The 18,778-nt window shown below is 31.5% G+C and overlaps 1 long non-coding RNA gene across 1 annotated transcript; it reads left to right on the top strand.

Moving 5' to 3' along the window:
* Nucleotides 1-4,623: 4,623 nt before the first annotated feature.
* LOC142642832 (uncharacterized) lies at nucleotides 4,624-6,892 on the top strand. Its single transcript, XR_012845745.1, has 3 exons — nucleotides 4,624-4,740; nucleotides 5,666-5,732; nucleotides 6,579-6,892. It is a non-coding gene; the product is annotated as an uncharacterized LOC142642832 (long non-coding RNA).
* Nucleotides 6,893-18,778: the final 11,886 nt, after the last annotated feature.

Here is an 18,778-nt window from a genome sequence, read left to right as displayed (position 1 = left end):
CAAAATTATATGAAAATTGTGGTTAAAAAAGTGTTATAAGAACATATGCTTATAGTACTCATAATGCAAAAAAGTGTGTTTGATGCCATATTTCTAATAACATATTTTCAAATGTGAAAAAATAAAATTTTGTGTTTTTTCTATGTGTATGTGTTTTTTTTAAGTGGTAAAGTTTTTACTTTTTCTAACAATAACAGTATTTTTAAGTTTTTTTTAAAAAAATTTTTTGCCCACAGGTCATCCATTCCCACAGCCACACACATTCTGTTACTTCCTTTTCTTCCTATCTTCTTTTTCCTCTTTTTCTCACGTCTTCTTCCCATCTCCTTCTTCCATTTCTTTCCACCTATTCCCAAAGGCCTATTTTGCAAAAGTCATAAAATTACACCCAAATCATTTAACCAAAACTGAGTACATACATAAGAATGAGAGAGAGCCTCACAAGTTTGGTGTCTTTTTTTTTTGCTGGGTTGGCAGTTTTTTCTTTTTCTCTTTCTTTTGCTAGGATGATCTTGACAATTTTTGAAATTTTGTTCCTCTATGAGAGAAAAAGGATGACGAGAGAGAGAGAGAGAGAGATTCAATTAATATTTGTCAAATCTATGGGTCCCAAAGTTTTTAAGTTATTTACAAAAGTACCATTGAGCAATCTTGTTTGAAAATTGAAAATTGAAAATTGGCAAAAGGATTTTTTATTATTATTTAAAATTAAGGGTTTAAACATAAAATGAGTAACGTAACTCAAATACTTTAGTAAAAAACACCCTTACTAAATGCGTTGTTCTTTTTGGGCTCACAATTTTCAATATTTAAATACTAAAAATTGTTATTCAAACACCCTAACCAACAAACCCTTAGTCATCTAGCCCTAGTAGCAACACTGGTTCTTCATAGTTCATAGCATATTCTGAAGCATATGCGTCTACTTAATAAATTCTATACTCGCACTTTGTTGATGCTAGGTAATTAAGAGGTAGTTTGATAACATTATTCTAGTAATATTGTTTGTATTTTTTTAAAACATATTTCATTTAAGCTGTCAAAGAGGAGAGATAAGAGCCTGAACCTTTACTGAAGTCTGCCTAGAGTTTTTGCGTAAATAACTACAGCTTTGGAACTTAGAAATAAAATGTGTCGCTTACTACAAGTCGTTTAGTTGTTCACACTTTACCTTGGGGAAGTCACACTTATGTCACGTGACCAATTTGTTACGACCCTAAATATTTTCATGATCTAATTCTTTGTAGATTTACTATTCATTATTGACAAGTATTATTGCGTTCTTTTTACCCAGATTTTGATTGGTGAAGTGAGTGTTGGGTGCAGTGCATGGCACCATTGTTGTCAAGCTCACACTCAGTTAGACACCTCATTAAGGCAAGACACAAAGTCTTCTTACCATTTTCTTGGGCAAAGACTTTGAGTGTGTCTCACGCGTAGAGGAGGTAAAAAGGTTGAAGGTATTAATTGTGGTCATTCGGCCATTTGGTGATATGAGAGAGAGAGAGAGTTGTGCGTTTAGAAGAAAATAAAGGGAAAAGTGCAAACTGCAAAGTGTTGCCGTTTGTGTGAGAAAAATAGTATGTGTAAGAGTAAAAGAAAAATAATTTTCTTTTTCTGTAAAACGTATACAAAAGATTTATTTCAATTAGTTTAATAATAGTGAAATTATTAGGAGCTTGTCTTATGATTTTGGAAAAGAATTTGTAAATTTCTTGTGTTTTTTTGTGATTTGTTTCCACTATGCCTGCTAACATTTATTTTTATTTATATAGAATTTTCCCAACTGTGAAATGGGGCACATGTTTATAAGTTCAAATATTAAAGAATGTTCCTCAAAAAAAAAAAAAAACATAATAATAATAATAGCATATATACTCCTATGTACACGACCTGTAAAATTACGGTTAATGTGATGATCTTATATCCTTTATGTTTATGATGTTACTAAAAGATAGAGACTAAATTTAAAAAAAAAAATTATAAATGTATGAAACGATGCTATATGAGGTTCAAATATTAAGAACCAAATGTACATTTAAGGAAAAGAAAACATTTGTGGTACCACAGTCTATCAGTTTATCATTATCATCCCCATTAATTAAAAAAAAAAAAAGAAGGACAAGTTATCATTATCATGTTGGACATACATTACAGATAATCTTTACGAAAACTGTTAGGTTCTGAAACTTTAGATTTAAATATTTAGAATCATATTTTAAATATGTTGGTAAACTGATAACAAAACATATCTAGTCTATGTGTTAGGCAATACTTAAAAGTGTTGGTTTCAAGTTTCAAGTCCAGCTGACTATAGAAAAAGGAAGACAATTTCTACCTTGTTCGATCGATTGAGAATTAGACTCGACCGATCGAAAATAGCAGGAACAGAATTCTGTGAAATTTTAAATCAGGCCCAAGCCCGCAAAAACGTTTAGTGTTTCATTCCAGCTTCTCCACATATAAAAGGGAAACCCTAGCTACGTTTTTTTAGACTTTTGGAAGATTTGTGTGTTACTCTTTGTGAGATTTGAGAGATTTTGTACCTTCTAACTACACAAGAATCTACCAAAGAAAAATCTATAATCAAGCATTGGTAGAACATAGTTGCTGCATTAAAATCATTACTGATGGGGATCTGAAACCTTTGAGTGGGATCTCAAAGTCACAAGCAAGGGTGCTTGTGTTGGTGTAAATCCAAAAAGAGAAGGAGTCTGTGGATTCGCAGCTTGCACGTGATTGTGTCAGTAAGTTACTACATGAGGTAGCAATAGATTTAGGCTTAAATCTAATTGTAAAAACTTCAATTCTCTTTTAGTGGATTTACTTTACCTTGAGGATAATTAGGTCAAATCATCCCCATGTTTTTACCTTGAAACGGTTTGTTTTATTGGTTTTCCTAGGTCATCATATAGTGGTATTATTTATTTTTCTGCTTTTATGCATTATATGATATATACATGTTTAACCTAGATCTAAATAATAAACCCAATAATCAACTTGGTTAATTAATTAAGTTAAAAAATCTGGTTTAAGGGGTCTAAACAAACAAATAAGTGGTATTAGAGCGGGTTAGCTCATGTTTATAGGTTTCTTAACCTAAGTTTGATCCTTGACCCCTGCTATCATAGAACATGGTCACTCTCTTATGATTCCTTCACACTTTGATGGGAATAACTATGCTTATTGGAATGTTAGGATGAAAGCCTTCTTGAAATCCATTGATGAGAGAGTATAGTTGTCTATTGAAAACAGTTAGGAAAGACCAACCATTGCTATTAGTGAGTAGACTACTGGCCAAAAGGAAGCAGCAAACTTTAACAGTAGTGCTATGAATGCGATATTCAATGTTGTTTCTATGGAAGAATTTAAGAGAATTCAAATGTGGAGATTGCTCACACTGCTTGAAACATCTTACAAATTGTGCATGAAGGCACTAAGGCAGTAAAAATTAATAAATTGGTAAGTGGACTATTGACAAAAAAGAAGTAGCAAGCTTTAACAGTAAGGTTATGAATGTGATATTCAATGTTGTTTCTAAAGAAGAATTTAAGAGGATCTCAAATGTGGAGATCGCTCACACTATTTGGAACATTTTACAAATTGTGCATGAAGGCACTAAGGCAATAAAAATCAATAAATTGCAGCAGTTGACCTCTAGATTTGAAAGTATTAAAGTGTTTGATGATGAATCTTTTGATGAATTCTATGCTAAGTTGAATGATATTGACAATTCTGTTTTTAATTTAGGTGAAGTTTATGATCAACCTAAAATTGTTAGGAAAATCATAGATCATTAACTTAGGACTTTAGACTTAAAGTGATGACCATAACTGAAAGTAAAGATGTTGATTCCATACTTGTAGAGAAACTTGTAGGATCTCTTCAGTCCTATGAATTTGACTTACCAAAAACTAATAAATCCAAATCTATAGCCTTAAAATCTGTTAATGATGTTGATGATTGTGGATTTGACGATGAATTCTCATCTACTAAGATTGCTTATCTTGCCAAGAACATTAGAAATTTTTTGAGAAATAATAATAGAAGGGCAAAAAATAGAAACAATGTTGACCCTAAGAATGTGAAGAAGAATGACGCTACCAAAAATAAGAATTCTGAAAAATCAAAAGATAAAGTACGCCAATCTTCCAATAGTTTTTTAGGACAATAGTGTTATGGTTGTCAGGGTTATGGTCATCTTAAATCTAAGTGTCCAACATTCTTGAGATCCAAAGGTAAAGATATGGCTGTTATTGTAACACCTCCAACCTAATTGCATAATTAAATTTATGAGTTTATATGTTTGTTATCATCTTAATTACTTTAAGTGCATAAAATCTTTAATATTTTGATATTATAGAAGATATATGCTCTTTTAATGTTATGGAAAGAAGTTTTATAAAGTTAAGGGTATATATGAAAAGTTATCTTGTCTTTGGGCCTTTCTTGAAATATAAGCTTATAAGGGGGTGAAAAGTATAAATGCCAAAAGTTGAGAAAAGTGGGTTGTGATCTTTTCTTTCCCTAGCATTACACGTGCCCCACAAAAGTCAATTCCCTTATCTTATCTTCTTTGCATCAAAAAGTCCAGCCCTTGTCTTCTTTCTCAATTCCTTTTCTTCTCTCTTTGTTCTCACACGGCTAGACCTCTCTCTCCCTCTCTCACCAAACAACATATACCTCTCTCTAAGAAGGAATTAATAGCCTAAAACTAAAGCTTCAGTTTCAAATTTGTGGGTAAGTAATTAAAACTTTATTTGATTTTAGAGTATTTTGATAGTTTAATTGTTTTCCTTCTTTTTCTCTAATCCGATTTTAGAAGCTGAAATTGTGTTTCTGTTTTAGTAAGCTGAAAGATTGATGGTGTTATGGCCTATTGGATGCTTAATAAGTTATTTTAATATTTATAGTATTGGTATAAAAATACCCAAATGAAATGAAGACCATTTGCATTTAGCTGATGAATTTTGTAACAACATACACTGAAGCTGTCATTGTGACAGATTTGACGTTTACCACAAGTAAATTCTGTATTAAATCATTTGCTGTGAATTAGGATACTAGGAGTAGTTTTTATGAATCCTAAGACACATATGGTTGTTATGAAAGTGGTCTAACAGCATTTGGATTATTACAAAAATAATGGTATAATTTCTAAGTTGCATGAATTTCTGTCAGGACAAATTTGAGCATGTTGCCTTGTACGATTTTTAATAAATTATGGTTTTATTCTTTGATTTTGAAATTTATACAGTATATACTAGACATACAAGGAAGTAGCTCTGTATAATTTCATGACAATTGGATGTGTTCAGACAGCCCATTCGTATTTTACAAATGAGATATTTGCTGCTGAAATGAGAAGTAAACAGTGTAGGATAACTCTGACTTTGTGGATTTAATTTTGACGTTAGGGTGAATTTTTTGAGCTATAATTTAATGTGATTATCTTTTGGTATGTCTAGATCATGGATGAATTTTTATGCCTTGGTTCCTCTATGTTTTGATATGTAATGTATTTGAGGAATGTACCTTGTTTTTGGGGAAACTTTGTGATAGGAATTAAGATTTTTTTTAAGTTTGAGAGTTAGGTTATGTTTAAGGTATAAGTTTATATTTTTAGGAAGTGTTGTTAGTAATAAGTTTTGGTCTTTCATTTAAGTAACGAGAACGAGAACACAGACACTTGAGCTCCTCTAGTACAAATCTCTCGCGTGTTCTATTTCAAGGTAAGTGATTTGTGACATGTGCATTTGATAAGTATAAGGACTATTTATAAAATTATAATGCATTAAAACCTGTTAATTAGAGATATTACATATAAGCATGATTTAAGTAAATATTTATGTTCATGTCTTATTGAATCCTATATATATATATATGATAACTTCAGCATATTGATGTTATTACTCATATCATGAACATAATATTTAAAGAAAGAATTGGATATGCTACTGTTATGAAATAGTTATGTAAAAGTATAGTATCTGAAAAATATAGTTTTTAGTTATTCCATTGTCATGATCTGAACTCAGCCAGTAGGGGTTATAGTACTGGTACTTCCATGGAGATTCTGTTTGGCCATTAAAATTGGGATTGGCTCTGTTGTACCCGCCCTTGTTGGTAACTGCCAACTTGTGGAGAATGTCAACCTACCCTCATGGTTGAAAGTATGTAATATGATATGATTCTGGAATAACTTAACATTGTGGAGAATGTTGGATGCCTGACACTAAGTGCCGAAAGCCTCCCAAAGTTGTGACAGACTTACAATTGAGCTGACTAATATGTATTAAAAATGAGCTATTAAGCTATTTAGAAGTTATAAGAAAAGTATGATGATAAGAAAAGTACGTTGAAATATGTTTAAGTCCTTTCATTATTATATGAAAGGAAAATGAAGTATTTTCATTTGAAAGTTTATAAGTTAATTTAAGAGCAATGTGAATAGTATGAAGGCTATTTTATCAAAGCTGGCATATCCATAAAATATTTAATTTACATGCATTCTAATCAAAGGCCCATGGAGCTTAAAAACCTTACTGGGCTTTGCAGCTCACCCTATTATATTTCAGTGCACAGGTTCTTTCTGGAAGCAACGAAAGTATTAGAGGTGGCAAGATTCTGTGATTCTCTTTTGTTAGATTGTATAGCCTTTTTTTGTTGTATAGTAGTTTTAACTCTTTTGTTGTATAGGAGAAATCAAGATGTACTTGATCCTTTGAGCACAGATGTAATTCGGAACCTTAATTTGTTTTGAACCCCAGATGTATGTCTTTGGGGTTAGGTTTGTAAATAAGATTTTTTGCTAAACGTTTAGCTATGTAATATTTGCATGAATACCTGAAATTTCAGCCAAGTGGTAATTTTGCAAAGTTCAAATGAAATAAATTTTCAAGGTTTTCATCATTTTTGTATATTATGGCTTTTATGCAAGAAAATAAGCAGGTATTCAGGAAACAATTCTTGATAAGCACCTTCAGTTTAGGTTGGTTCATGTTAGTATTGAGGTAAACTTGATATTAACATGGCGGTCTTGCTCTAAATCCTGAAGTACAGGTTTAGGTCGTGACAGTTACTCTAAGTAATGATGAAATTTCTGATCATGAGTCAGAAGGTGATCAAGAATGGAACTTTATGACTTTCACTGCTACTGCTATAGTATGTGAAATTGAGACTGTTGATGAGAACCCTTCTGATGGGGAACTCTCTGAGAATTTTGACTTGCAAGAGGCTTATAACAAACTATGTAAGATTGTAGCCAAAGATGCTATGAGTGTTGAATTAGGTTTGAAAAAGATAAGCACTCTTGAACAAGAATTGAAGAATTTGTTGTTAGAGTTGTTTGATGCCAATGAACTCTTAAATTCTGTTAAGCTTGAGAACATGACTTTGCTTGAAAATGTTAAAAGTTTAGAATTAGAATTATATATTGCTAGAGAACAAATAGATGATATGTTAAAACAAGACTTCTACTTTTAAAACTAGATGATATGTTAAATGTTCAAAAGTCTGTTTCTGATAAAACAAGTCTAGGGTTTGTCAAGAGTGGATCTTCTTTTATTGTTAATCCTTCTAAGTTTGTACCTGCTACATCATCTTCTATTGTTCATCCAACTCTCTCTGAAATTAAGGTTAAGTTCTACCTTCTAGAAGAACTTGGATATATCTAAGTGAGTCTAAACCTAAGAATCCCAATCAATCTGGAAGTAAGAAACACCATAAACCTCAGTGGTTTTGTCTTTTTTGTGGTGGAGCTAGGCATACTAGGCCAAATTGCTTTAAGCTGCAAGCAAATATCCAAACAAAAAGTGTCTATGTCAAAAGCACAAGATTCCATGGCTCTTATCCATGAACTGGTAAAGGTTCTTAACCTTCATGCCAATACTAGAGCTGAAATTAGGGCCAGTTCAAATAGAAATCTCAACTCCAAGTTTGCATCTAAAGCTGCGTTTGCTTTAACGGTAAATCAGTTTCAGAAATTATTTTCCACATTTGTGTGTGTTTGGTAGCAACTGAAAATTTGGTCAACCGAAAAATCACTTACCTTTCACTGTAAAAAAGCCCTTCCCACCCATAAAATAACTTCCGTTTCTATTTTACCTTCAAATAAACTTTTCCAGAAAACAAAGAGACAGAGCACAAAGAGAGAGAGAGAGAGAGAGAGAGAGAGAGCACGAAGAGAGTAGAGAGAGTGAGATTGCGCCCCAACCCACGCCGGCGAGATCGCGCCTTCGCCATCGCCGATCTGATTCGCGTCGCTCAACGCTCAAACCCATCTTTGATGAAGCCGGTCTGATCGTGCTCGCCTTCGCCTCCGCTGCGCAATCTCGCCTCAACGTCGAACCCAGTCGCCTCTCTCTTTCTCTCTCTCTCTCTCTCTCTGTCTTCATTTTTCTTTGACCGGATTTGATGATTTTTTTTTTTTTTTGGGTTTTGTTGTTCTGTATTGAGAAATGATATTTGTTTGGAAGCTGAGAAAATGTGAGCAACAAGTAGAAAATGTATTTTCTATAATATTTTTAAGATCACAACCAAACACCTGAAAATATTTTCCAAAGTATTTTTTAAAAAGCTACCAAGCACCTAAAAATATTTTCTTTTCCCGAAAATATTTTCAGCTGAAATTATTTTATATCCGAAAAATATTTTATACCCAACCAAACGCAGCCTAAAAGAGTCTAGATGCAAAAGACTTAGCCTCAATGAGTCTGTCTGATATGGTCCTTGTGTTAATTCTTTCAATCTCCTGTGACGAAAACTATTTTTCTTTAAGTTTTGCATTTGCATTACATTCATACATTTCATTCTAGGTTTGTTTTTGATGTTTTTCAGTTTTTTTTTAAATATATAAAAAATCAGAAAACAAAAAAAGATGTGTAATTGAGGTTGGCTTATGAAGTTTATATTTCATGATTGTGTACCTTGTTTAGCTTTGATGAGCTTTATTTTTCTGCACTTTGTTAGTTTGTGCTATGCCGTACATATATTTTGTGAGTTGTTTATGGTTTTTAAACACATGCTCTTGATTTTGAAGTCACATTCTTTTAACTGAAAGGGCTAAAAAAATCCTAGGAGAAAGGCATAAATAACCATCTCACCATTGTTGCTCGTCAATCATGAACACTTGTGTGCAAATCATAAAAGCCGTGCTTGGTAAGGTGTAGCATTTGCATAGCAAGATACTTAAGATGTTACTGTACAATAATAAAAGAAGAAAAATGACAAACAAAGAAAAATATGCTTCAAAAGAAAAGGAAAAAGCAAAATTAATTAAAAAAAATTGCATAGTTGCAAGCATGTTTTCTAGGAGTTGTGAGAGTTATATGATGTACCTCTTTAGGTGACAGTCATTTTCAAACTTATGTGATGAATAATGTAGAAATTGTGCTTATTTTTTGTCTACATATCACATTGTGAGTATCTCATACACTGACTAGTTGCACACCACAAAAAAATCTTTGTTAAACTTGTACATGTGATTGCATGTTAAGTTTTGTGGCCTTCCAAAATTTACCTTCTTGATGTATTTAATGCATTTTGGGGGAGTGAGGAAAGAAAAGATTGATAAAATTTGCTAATGGTTGAATTTTTCATAGAAAAGTTTAGTTTTGTAAATCATTTGAAACCATGAACATGCATTTCATATCATAAAAACAGGTTTTCAAATGTTTCTACAAAAAATCTTTCCAATTTCAAAATTTTACGTTTCTTCAAGATTCGATCGATCGAATCTATTTTTCAACAAATCGAAATGGCAAAAGGAAAATTTAGTTTTTAAGCTTAAAGTCTCGGGCTTGCTTGATTCCTTCCCAATTCCCTTCGATCAGTCGAGCCTATTTTTATGTGATTTTTAATTCCTTCCTGACTCCTCTCGACCGATCGAATTTTATTTTTTAAAACAAAAAGGAATCAAATCAGCTTTTTAAACAATTCCTTTGTCTTTCTCTCCAATTCCTCTCTTGATCCTTCTTACCAAAAACTTTTTCTTGGTCAAAGATTCAAAGGTTTTCTTCAAAAGCTTAAGGTAAGACACTTTTGCCCAAATTACATGATTTCATGCATTTTTTTTAGGATTGCATCATTGAAAAATTGGGGTTTTTGATGTTTGTGATTTTTGGTCAAAATTGATACATGGGTTTTTGTTCATGCATCATTTAAACATGATTCCCATACTTTAATTTCAAAATTTTCATGGTTTATAAATTTTTTTGAAATTAGGGTTCTTATGTTCTTGAGAGATTTGGGGATTTTGTTGAATTGGGCAAAATTGAGTAAAATTGGCTTGTGTTATTGATAGATTGAGTAATTATAACATGTTTTATACTTGTGTTGTTCAATTGATCAATATAAGGATTTTTGAAAATTAGGTTTTTCAAAATTAAATTGGGGATTTTCTAAAATTCTTAATTTTTTGGGTCAATTTTGAAGATTGCAATGAAATTGGATTGTCTTAAAGCATTAGAACATGCATCATATGCATTCTAATATCATGCATCATATAGTTTTTCAAAAATTTCATGTTATCTTGTCTCTAACCCTTTTTAATGTAGTTTCCCTTTTGTTTTTGTTGTGTTGTTTTTATTTTTGTCTTTTGTCATGGCTCCTAAGGTTGGTAGGAAATTTAAGACTAGAGCAAATAGGAACCCTGGGTCATCCTCTTTTGGTTCAGCCTTAGCAGATAGAGTCAGGTTCTTGTCTACTAAATGTGACAAGACTTATGAGACCTTGACTAAATATAGATCTATTTGGGGTGAAAGGGAGATTGTCTTAAGTGGGTTAGATCCGTCCATCTGTTGGAACTTTGTGTCTAGGAACTTGGTTTCCTTGTGTGAGGTGTCTGATCCTCCTATTACAACTTTGACTAGAGAGTTTTATTCAAATCTCACTGTCTATTCTGAGTTTACAGGTGATCATTACTTGACTTCTTGGATTCAAGGTCAAGAGTTTACCATTACTAAACAAACCATTTCTGAAGCTTTAGGAGTGCCTTTAGTACGTAAACCCACATATCCTTACACTGATTTCCCTTCTATTGATGACATTATGTCACTTCTTTGTGGTAGGTCTGTTTCTTTGGGTACTGAACCAAGAAGCAATTCTTGTGAATTTACTGAGCTTAATTCTTTGTATTTGAAGATTTCTTGTCATAACATCTACCCTATTTCTCATGTTCACATTGTTCCCAAAGATAGATGTGCTTTTCTTTATGCTCTTGTTACTGATGGTTCTATGTTTTTTCCCTCTCTATTTATTCAAATCATTGTAGATATTTCTATGAGTAAGAGTAAAGGTCAAAAATTGTTCTTTCCTATGTACATTTATAGGATTTTGAGGTTTCTAGGGTTGTCTGAGTTTCCACCCACAGAGTTAGTTCACATCACTACCTCTATAAGAGCCACCTTTCTTAGCAGCAATAGGCATAGATGAAGAGTGCTGAACTAAGCACTGGACTTTAAAGAGATCATGACGAGAAGCTTCTACTGCAGCTCCTGCCTCTAGTGCTACGCTTGCTGCTGAGGAGACTTTTGTGGATCCGACTGCAGCTTTGGACCGTTCTGGTGGTGTTGGTGATGTAGATCCTACGGTTGTCCCTCCTCTATCACTACGTGCCATGATGAAGTCCTTCATGACTACTCAGGTAGCTCATGGACAGCTTCTCGATGAGTAGTTGACTGTGGTTGCTTCATTGAGAGCAGATTTTGCAGAGTATAGGAGTGCTTTTCCACCTCCTCCACCCTCTGATGAATGATGTTGCCTTTGGCGATTCGTAATAAAAAGGGAGAGTAGGTTTTAGAACTTTTTGTACTTGGGGGGAGTAGAGTTTTTGTATTTAGTGGGAGTTTGATGTATTTATTTCCTTTTATTGTCATATGTCTTTGTTTATATTGTTTATATTTGTTTAGTGTTCTGTTCTTGTTTCACAAACATTGATGTGATTATTGATTATGATAATTATTGATGATGAAGTTATTCATTATGATATTACTATCTCTTTATATGTTTTGTGAATTTAAGCTTAGATTTGTATTTAGTTTATGGTACTATATTTTCCACGTATGCGTTTATGGTTTGTTTTTAGTGTTTCAGGAATTTACTGGTTAATTCTTTCAACAGCTGCTATCTATATTCATGGACGGAGCCATGTTTGGACTTGGGGGGGCAATGGCCCCCCCTTTTTTTAAAAAAAATTATTATTATTATATATATTAGGTACTAATTTTAGCTATTTTGTTTTAGAAAATTACACTTTTGCTCCCTTAAAAATATCATTGATTCTTTTAAGAGTATTGTTATAGTCACAAATTTTTTTATAACATTTTTACAGACGGTTAAAGTAACAAATTCTTATTGGTTCGCATTTGGATTTACCACTTACATTATTAGCAATTTGTAAAAAGGTTTGTAGTTCAAACATTTTCCACATTTTAAAGACCATTAAAAAATATTTATATGTCTAAAATCTAAAAAAGAAATATACAAGCCCAAAAAAATTAGTACCACAACAAAAATTATCAATAGTAAAACTAAAAAAAATAAAAAAATTAAGCCTGATCAGCCAATTTTACTTAAAACAAAAAATCTAACCCTTTAAAAAATTTTAAACAACTAGTAACTAAGCGACTAAGTAGCAACAAATTCGAAGGCCGAAGTTATTGTACACAACCAACAGCAGAGCTGCCCCCCCTAACTCTAAGTTCTGGCTCCGTCCCTGTCTATATTAGCAACTAATAGTTAGTAGTTATGTAAGAACTGTATAAGGGCAATATCTTGTATCTGGGCTGGTATGTAATTTAAGCATTTCATTTTGTATGTGTGTTTTGTCACAAATTGCCAAAGGGGGAGATTGTTAGATTTTAAAGATTTAGGTTTAAATGCTTAGAATCATATTTTAAATGTGTTGGCAAACCGAGAACAAAACATGTCTAGTCTATGTGTTAGGCAATGCTTAAAAGTGTTGGTTTCAAGTTTCAAGTCCAGTTGACTGCTGAAAAAGGAAGACAGTTTCTGCCTTGCTCAATCGATCAAGAATTAGACTCGACCGATTGAAAATCGCAAGAACAGAATTCTATAGAATTTTTAAATCAAGCCCAACACATTTAAGGTTTCATTCCAACTTCTCCACATATAAAAGGGAAACCCTAGCTACATTTTTCAAACTTTTGGAAGACTTATGTGTTACTCTTTGTGAGATCTGAGAGGTTTTGTACCTTTTAATTATACAAGAATCTATCGAAGCAAGATCTACAATCAAACGTTGTTAAAACATAGTTGGTGCATCAAGATCATTACTGATGGTGATCTGAAACCTTTAAGTGAGATCTTAAAGTCACAAGCGGTGCTTGTGTTGGTGTAAATCCAAGAAGAGAAGGATTTCTTGGATTCGAACCTTGCATTGATCGTGTCAGTAAGTTACTACGTGAGGTAGCAATAGATTTAGGGTTAAATATGATTGTAAAAACTTCAATTCTCTTATAGTGGATTTACTTTACCTTGAGAATAGTTAGGTCAAATCCTTTCCAGGTTTTAACCTTGAAACGGTTCGTTTCATCAGTTTTTCTGGGTCATCTAATCGTGGTATTATTTATTTTTTCGCTTTTATGCATGATATGATATATGCTTGTTTAACTTAAATCTGAATAATAAACCTAATAATCAACTTGGTTAATTAATTAGGTTAATCAATCTGGTTTAAGGGGTATAAATGAACAAACAAAAACTCTACCTGCCTGAAAAGTTCAACAGTCTAGAAATAATTGAAAAACAACTGGGTGATATTCTCAAACCAGAGTTAGGAATCTTTATTCAGTTTGTACGTAGAAATTTTGGAAAATCTTTTTCATGAAAAAAAAAAATATTGAACTATTTTAGGAATTTTTTGATACTATATTTCATAAAAAAATATATAGAAATCTATCAAAAAAATGAATTAATTTTTTTCCTATAAATGTTTCTAAAATATTTTAAACTAATGCCTTTAAAATATCCATTAATTTTTTGATATAATAAAATATAACAGTATTATTCCTGTTTATTAGGACAAAGTTAAACATTAACTAAATATTTTATTGTAAATCTTTCTTACCTTTTTTTTTTTTTTGTCTTTTCTTATTATTATTATTATTATTATTATTATTATTATTATTATTATTGTGAGAGACCACTCTTCTTTGAGGGGTACTCTCAAGAAGAGATTTGGGTTCTTAAGGCACCTCTCTTTTGGGTAATTGTGTGGAGTCGCCACTTTTTTTTTTTTTTTTTTACAAAAAAAAAAAGAAAAAAGAAAATACAATTCACATGTGCTAAAATACCTAAAATGTCATTAATTAATTATACAAATACAACTTGGTAGAATAACATTACAAGGCTTTGGTCCTAGATATGCTCTATGTAAAAATTACAAAGCTTTGATCCTAGTTACAATCTATGAAAACAAAATATAAAACACTAGTTTACAATCCAAAAACCTAAGTTTGGGGGCTAGATTATGGAATGGGAAGGTGTTAGGTATCCATTCCGCCCAGACGGAGTCTGGTCTTCTAGACTAAATGACCATTAAATACCTATATTCAAAGTATAAAGTGTTATGCAACAGATGCTATGTCAAATCCTAGATTTAAGGTTAAACTTTTATTCAAGAACCTTAGACCTGCCATTTTATTTTGTGTGAAAAAAATTGATGAGAATAGTTAATGAAATATTTAATTTTGAGTTTCCATAAAAAAAAATAATGGGTTTTAAATAAAAATATAGATCTGGTTGGGATTTTTTAATGTGGAAAAAAACATATTTTTATTCTAAAAACACAAATTTTTTATTGAAAGGTGCAGATTTGATTTTGATTAAAAAAACAGTCTGATTTTTATTTTAAAAAAATGCAAATTTTTTATTTTATTTAAAACAGATCAGATTTTTTTTTTATTTAAAAAAGATCAGATTTTTGTTTGAAAAATTGCAGATCAGATTTTTTATTAAAAACAGAGCAGATTTTTATTTGAAAAAAAGGTAGATCAGATTTTTTATTAAAAACATGGCAGATTTTTATTTGGAAAATTCAGATCTGGTTTTCGTTTGAAAAAGAAACAAAAGAAAAAAAAAATACAGATTTGACTCTTAATAAAAAAATGAAGAAAACTTACAAATTTGATTTAACACAAAGAAAAAGTGCAGATCTAAAATTCTAAGGCAAGATCCAACCCTAGATCTAGACATGTTCATCAATTAATCATGTGAAAACTTTTGAAAGCAAAAGATAACATGTGATAACATATGAGAAACATGACTATTTAAACACAAAAGAAAACATCATGTCCATGGAAAAAAAACATATATGAAGGCATGTTATGGAAACAAAGTTAGACTTATACCTGCATGAACTTAATCCTCAAGGAAAGAGTTCCTCAAAGAGAAACAATTTTTTTTTTTTTTTTTAAGGACTTAAAATGAAGCCTCTTAAGAAAAAAGAAGTGTCTAACCAGTACTTCTTTAATGTAAGGGGAGAGAAGTCAAAAAAAGAAGGGTTAGAACAAAAAAGGTCCGGAAAGGGTCCTTGAATGTTGGGAGGTCTCCCCTATTTATAGAGATGTTAGTTGCTTAGAAAATAAGCTAGGTTTGCTTAAAAATTAAGTCTAACATTTCCAGAAATAGCCTAGTCCCAATTTTGAGTTCTACTATGCCCAAAGTGCCTTGGAACGTGAATTTGAAATTTGCTATTTGATTAGCACGTTTTAGAAGTGTTTTCCAACTCTAAAATTATATTTGAACGAATTTAAGAGTTATTTTCATAATAAACCCCATTCCAATGTGATAATTAGAACTTTTAAAATAATTATTTTGAATATAATTATTCCAAAAGCCTAATTATCTACTGTCTTTAAATATTATCAGTTTATTTTTTTTTTAATCCCATGCAATAAATCTCACTTGAAGAAAAATATTTAACCAATCACAAAAATTCATTTTATTAATTTTAATCATTAACCAATCAAAATGAATTTCAATTAATCACACGTAATTAGTTCCACCTCATAAAGTACATGTAGTCCATGAAAACTTGATCTTGTGATATTTTTTAATCCGACTGACGGCCTGATTTGGGAACCGGGTATATCGTCAGGCTGTTAGAACCTCAATATCATTTTTATGATATGCAATAAATGAATTAATGCATGTAATGCAACTCTAAATTCTGAGTATATGAATGGTCATTATAACCATCTTCAAAGATTAAATTATGGGTGCAAAATCAAATATCTACAATTGAAAGATGCTACGTCCACAATATTTTTACAATATTTTCACAACAAATCACAGGTGGTTAGTTGTTATTGGTTCAAATTTGAATCTACCGCTAAGATGATTTTTTTGCCCTAACAATAACAACCAGTAACAACTTGCTACTTAAAATTTATTGTAAAAATATTACGGACATATCATTTCTCTTTTTGTTTTTTGCTAAACCACAAAGTTACAAAGTTGTTGACAATCTTTAAACCTATTGCTACGTCTCACATTCAATTTTTTGTCCGCATTAAGGTCAGGTCAATATTTTTTTTTTTTTGAAGAAAGGTCAAGTCCAATGTTTTAAAAATTGAAATTCACACCCCGTGGCCTTTATTTTCCACAGGGAAGTTCTTGGAAAAATAACGTATTTAAAGAAAGTCGGTGGAAACGCATTTTTATTCCTGGAAGAGGACTTTGAATGAATCACACGAATAGTAAGGCCTAGGTTATCTAGGGCGGGCACCTTCAAGATTTTTTTTTTTAGAGTAATCATTATGAAATTTAAATTGTAAAAAATTTAATAAAAATAGTACTTGAATATATAGAAATCATTAAAAAAAAAACACTAAAATGTGTGAAGTTTTATAATTTCCATCTACTAATAAAGTTAAATGGCTAAAAACATGTTGGTTTTCGACCTCTGTCAAAACAATTATTAACTAGTTTTAAAACCAATTTATTAATTAGATTTATTATGAACAACCTTAGGTTAATGTAACAATCATCAATATCGTGTACATACAAAATATAAACACAAAATACAATAACTTTGGAAAATTAGTGAAACAAACTAGTCAACAATAAAAACCTGGAGAAACTTGACCTTATCAATCCCAAGATGAATAGATCCACTATCAAATAGATGTTTACAGATTAAATAACTCTATTTCTTCTTAAACTTAAATAAATTTACCAAATTCAACTCCGAAATCCTCAAACTTCTTTGATATGGATGTGCTCCAATATCACATTCGGAGATTTAGATTTCTAGCAACCATGTTTATGGATGAGGCAACAACTTCTACAACACCAAACTTTGAGTTTCTTCAAGGAATAACATCGTTAGAAGGCATGAGAGAGTTCTAGGTACAAAATCCCTAAATACAAAATAGAAGGCCCTTCTCTCTCTATCTAATTTCACCCCTTAGAGTCTCTTTTTATAGTGTGGCAAAAGTAGCACGAAATCCTTGCAATTTGGATGATGGGCTGAGTTTTAAAATCTGCAATCTGGTTCTGCAATATTCAATCGATTGAATGAAGTGCACCTATGAACACATTTATACAATCTGATACAATCAAATCCACACAATTTAGAGTATCACATACTTAAAGCTCTCCATATTAAATACTAAAAAAAATACCATTCAATATACTAAATTTCAGCACACAAAGGAACTTGGGTTTAAATTATCAAGAAAAAGAAAAGAAAAAAGAGGAGAACTTTGGCCCAAATCCCTCCATTCCAAATTATATATATATATATATATATATTCTCTTCTCTTTTTGGGGATTGATTTCCTAGCTAAGCTTGTCATTTTGAAATCTAGTCCACAGTACTTCTTCACCTCGTTGCTACTTGCAAGCAGTGCATAATTGCTACAGTAAAAGGAATATTTTCATTTTACTAAAAGTTGTGGCTGTCAATGGTTGGCTAAGTGATTTCTAAGATCTCATGAAAAAAATTAGAATCTAGGTTCAAAACCTCATGAACCATCTTCAAGCCACCACCAAGGGATTTATATTTGTAATAGTGTGTAGTCTGTGGGACAGAGGGAAGGAGGGCTACATACGCTTGAAACACTTGAAGTAATAGTCAAATACTTAAAAATATTTGGACATATACCATATTGTGTTGTATTGTTCCACTAAATGTCGTAAAAATAACATCATTTTTTAAATTCCAAAACATCAAAACTATATCCTTTTGAGACACTTAACCGCAAAACCTCTCACGAAAGTAGATGGAAGAACCACATTGAAAATGAACGGAAAATGTAGGAATATATTGAATAAATAAAAAGTTACATGATTAAATTGAATTTTTGGTAAAATTCGAGATTACAATATGTATAATTTGTATCAATACATGTGGCATGCAATATATGCATCAGTTTTTCTTGTTGATTTTCCGAGATTTAACCCCATCTGGACAATATTTTCTGCCAAACGTTCCATGTTTGAGGAAAAACAAAAACAAACACAAAAGAAGTTAATGTGGACAACTAAGGAGAGAAACCTATTCGAAACATATTGCCATTTATTAACTAAATCATGACTACCACATTCCTTATGTATTCAGATTCAGCTAGATCGAACTAGATGAAGCTATATATTCATGATAGTCATGGGGTGCGGTTAGAATGCCACTCAAGAAAGAGAACGAAAAAGATAAAATAAAAAACTTCTCAATAAATCCAATTATTATTAGTAGTAATTCCCATCAGTATAACACCAAAAATAAGCTTGCTTCAACAAAAGTATTCATTGATCA

The sequence above is a fragment of the Castanea sativa genome, chromosome 7 (assembly GCF_040712315.1).
Source record: "Castanea sativa cultivar Marrone di Chiusa Pesio chromosome 7, ASM4071231v1".
Classification (NCBI taxonomy): Eukaryota; Viridiplantae; Streptophyta; class Magnoliopsida; order Fagales; family Fagaceae; genus Castanea; species Castanea sativa.
This window is presented reverse-complemented; position numbering and strand designations above follow the sequence as displayed.